This window comes from Stegostoma tigrinum, unplaced genomic scaffold, assembly GCF_030684315.1.
Source record: "Stegostoma tigrinum isolate sSteTig4 unplaced genomic scaffold, sSteTig4.hap1 scaffold_49, whole genome shotgun sequence".
NCBI lineage: Eukaryota > Metazoa > Chordata > Chondrichthyes > Orectolobiformes > Stegostomatidae > Stegostoma > Stegostoma tigrinum.
Genome location: NW_026728419.1, coordinates 38,406 through 42,521, shown reverse-complemented (window position 1 = coordinate 42,521; position 4,116 = coordinate 38,406).

Here is a 4,116-nt window from a genome sequence, read left to right as displayed (position 1 = left end):
TACACTAACAACTCTCTGTAAAATAATTGTCTCTCATGTCTTTTTTTCAAATAAAGGATTGCTCCGCAAAATTTAAAATATCCCCACCATCTTAAAATCCTCCACCCTCGTAAAAAGGTACTAACATTCAACTTATCTGTACCCCTCATGATTTATAAACCTCAATCAGGTCACCCCTCAACCTCCCACTCACAACTGAGATAAGTCCCAGCCTCCCAAATATCTCAAACCATCCATTCCCATTGACATACGTGTAAATCTCTGCTGATTCCTCTCCAGATTATTATCCTTCCGATAACAGTGCAACCAGAACTGGACACAATGCCCCAGAAGATGCCTCACCTACGTCTTGTACAATCTGAAAATGACATACCAACTCCTCAACTCAAAGGCCTGAGTGATGAAGGCAGTGAGCTAAACACCTTCTTAACCATCCTGTCTATATGTGACACAGACTTCGCAGAGCTGTACCTGACAGTCTAGCTTTTGTTCTGCAATACTACCAAAGGCAACAATTTAAATTGTACACGTCCTGCCTTGTTTGTTTTACCAAAAGAAATGTCTTGCATTTATGCAAATTAAACACAATCTGCAACACCACAGCCCAGAGAGTGATATTACCACACCACACCCCCAAACCACACAACCCTGACATGTTTTGAAAGATCCTTCCATATCTAGGATACTCCAGTCTTTATTTTCCCAAAGACTCTGCTCTTGGTTTGCCTTGTACAGGCAGGAGGAGGAGTTGAGAGTAGATTGCAGACTAGCCAGTAGTGAGGAGATATAATTTGTTGGAATATAATGTGTTGCTTTGTAACATTTAGTGGATTTAAGAGGAGGGCAGTCTCACGTTCGAAGCGGGAAATAGGGATCTGCAATACAGTCTTTTGGGGCCGGAGCTTATGCTCTTTTGTCGACTTTAATGTTCAGTCCTAATATCTATTTGAGAATCTTCATAGTGCAGAGTATGTCTGCAGGATTTCTTTCCCTAACGTTGCAGTCTACAGATCATAGCCATTTAAGCTGGAAATCATGGCCAAGCAATTAAAGATATTAATGGTTTATCTCAATGGCACAGCACATGCCCCCAACATCCTCTAGTTGTGGCAAGCACCTTGCATTTGTTCAGCACTGAAAAATCTTCCCTGTGTAATTCAGTAAAGTTAACCAGAATTTGATAAATCCAAACTCAGTTGATAGCTGGAGCACAAAATGTGACCCACAATCTGGACATGGCTTAGGTTTTGTGTAATGGGTAGCACTAATAACCCTGTGACAGACCTCTGGAATCAATTCCCATCCCTGAACCTGTGCTAATGTCACTAGCTCTGGACCAAACGTTCTGGATTCAAATCCTGCCAGTCGCAGAGGTGTGACACAGCCTGTGAGAGCAGATTGATGAGCAAATTTACAGAAGAATAATGTTGCAGATTCAGGGACTATTGCAGTGCAGTGGTAATATCCCTACCTCTGGGCATAAAGGTCTAGATTCAAATCCCACAGAGCTAATTCATAATATGTTTGAACAAATTAGTTGAATTTTTTTTCTAGAATTGTGACTTGATCGAGAAGGAAGCAGTGTCAGTGTTGAATTTCAGAATTCAGGCCCGGGATAACAGAAAGCATAGCCATTCGTGGTGACTGGAGTAAAATGTGCACCTTATATATATTTATAAAAGCATGAAGGGCATGGATAGGGTGAAGAGTCGGGGTCTTTTTCCCAAAGTATGCGGAGTCAAAAGTTAGAAGGCACAGGTTTAGTGTGTGAGGGGAAGGATAAAAAAAATGGATTGAACTGCCAGACGGAGTGAAAACACAACTTTAAAGGTATCTGGATGGGTATATGAATTGGAAGGGACCAGAGGAATACAGGCCAAATGCTGGCAAGTGGAAGTAGATTAATTTCGGATACCTAGTCAGCATGGACATGTTGGACCAAAAGATTTGTTACATCTTTATGATTCATTCATCCAATTATTCAAGATGTCTTTGTAATCTAAAAGACGCTTCCCTGTCTATGCGCAAATCATCTCAGTGTCCTCTGTAAACTTGCTAATCATTGCCTTCTATAATTTTCATGTAAATCATTTATTTAAATGACAAACAAAAGTAAATCCAGCATGGATCCCTGTGGATCACCACTGGCCACAGGCTTCCAGTCTGATGAACAATCCTCTGTGACCACCCTGTCACCTGAGTCCTGAGCAGAAACACACACACACACAAACACACACACACAGCCAGAACTTTAAGACAGAGATAGATAGTTTTTGGTCAATAAGCAGATCGAGAGTTACAGTGAGAAGGCAAGAGAATGGTTTTGAGAAAAACGTCAAGCATAATCGAACAGCAGAGCAGACTCGACGGGCCAAATGGATAATTCTGTTCCAACTTCTCATGCTGTCTGGTCTGAAGGTATCGGGAATATTTTCCCAAGGGAGCAATGATGGCTGAGATTGATAAATACTTTACTGAACAGAGTCAGTCAGAATATGGAATAGGTTTGAGGGGATGAATGGCCTACATCTGCTCCTATTTGTTGTGCTCTTTAAAGAGGAGGTAACTTGCTGTGAGGTTAACACACTTTAAGGAGTCTCTCAATTAAGATTGAGATAAGAATATATCTTTCCCTTGAATATGGTGCTGTCTGTGGTGTTCTCATCCCCAGGGAACAGTGAAGACTGGGTTCGTGAAGATATTCAAAGATGAACTCAACTGACTTTTGATGAACAGCAGAGTCAATATTTATTGGGAATAAACAGGAAAGGGGTGTTCAGCCACAAACAGATCAGCCATGGTCTTTCTAAATTGAGCAGCAGGCTCGAGGATCTGAATGACCAACTGCAGTTCCTATCCTGTGTGTTGTTATCTCACTCCAACCCTCGAGGCTGTTACAGAGGAAAACGAAATCCGCATTCAAACAATCATGGTTGTTACAATGAGATAGGAGATCATTCTTCTTCCTGCCGGAGATACACAGGATGAAAATAAAATATTCAGACACAGAGCCATAGAGGCATACAGCATGCAAACAGACCCTTCCGCCCAATTCGTCCATGCCTCCCAGATATCCTAAATAAGTTGAGGCCCATTTGCCAGCATTTGGTCAATAACTCCCCGAACCCTTCCAAAAATATACCTATCCTGATGCCTTTTAAATGTTGTAATTGTACCAGCCTCCACCACTTCCTCTGGCAGCTCATTTCGTAAACACACCACCCTCTGCATGAAAATGTTGCCCTTTAAGTCCCTTTTAAACCTTTCCCCTCTCCTCTTAAAGCTGTGGCCTCTCGTTTTGGACTCCCCCACCCCGGGGAAAAGACCTTGGCTGTTTACACTCCTGTGTCCCTTATGACTATGCAAACGCCTGTAAGGTCACTCATCAAAGACATTTTATTTTATTGTGTACCAATTGTGAAAATGTTTCCACACAGCACCCACAGCTAAAAATGAAATTCATCATTAAGATTATCTGTACTCATAGCGTTGTTAAAGGGTCAAATGTTAACCAGATTGATAGGAAATATTTGGTCCTCCTCAATACATTTCCGGGCAAAATTGAGCACCTGATTGAGAGGTCAGACTAGATTTATTGCTCCTTCCGAAAGACGGCATTTTTGACCGTGCAATGTTCTACTCAAATGTCAATCTATATTCCGCGAGAACAAAGTGTAGAGCTTATTATGATTTTATTTATGCACTTGAATCATCTTGTAATGAAGGACAACATACCATTTACTTCTCTCACTACTGATACACCTGTTTGTACTATTTTGGCGACGAATGATCAAGGACATGCAGGTCCTTTTGGACAACAACACTTCCCAACCTTGCACCAATTAACCGTTACAAAATGAGATTAACGCTATTGCTGGCCACATCCAAATTGTTTATTTGCATTTTAAATTACTGCGGTCCAAACACTGATATATGTGATACCCCATAAGTAACAGCATTTAGTCTGGAAAAGGGCTCAACTTTCTGTATTGTCTCAAATAAACAATTCACGATCCAAGTAGTATATTTCCCCTTTCCTCTGGACTCCAGCTTTACTCACTCATTTGTGTGCAACCATGTCAAAAATATGTATTCTGTAAATTCAAATACACCACT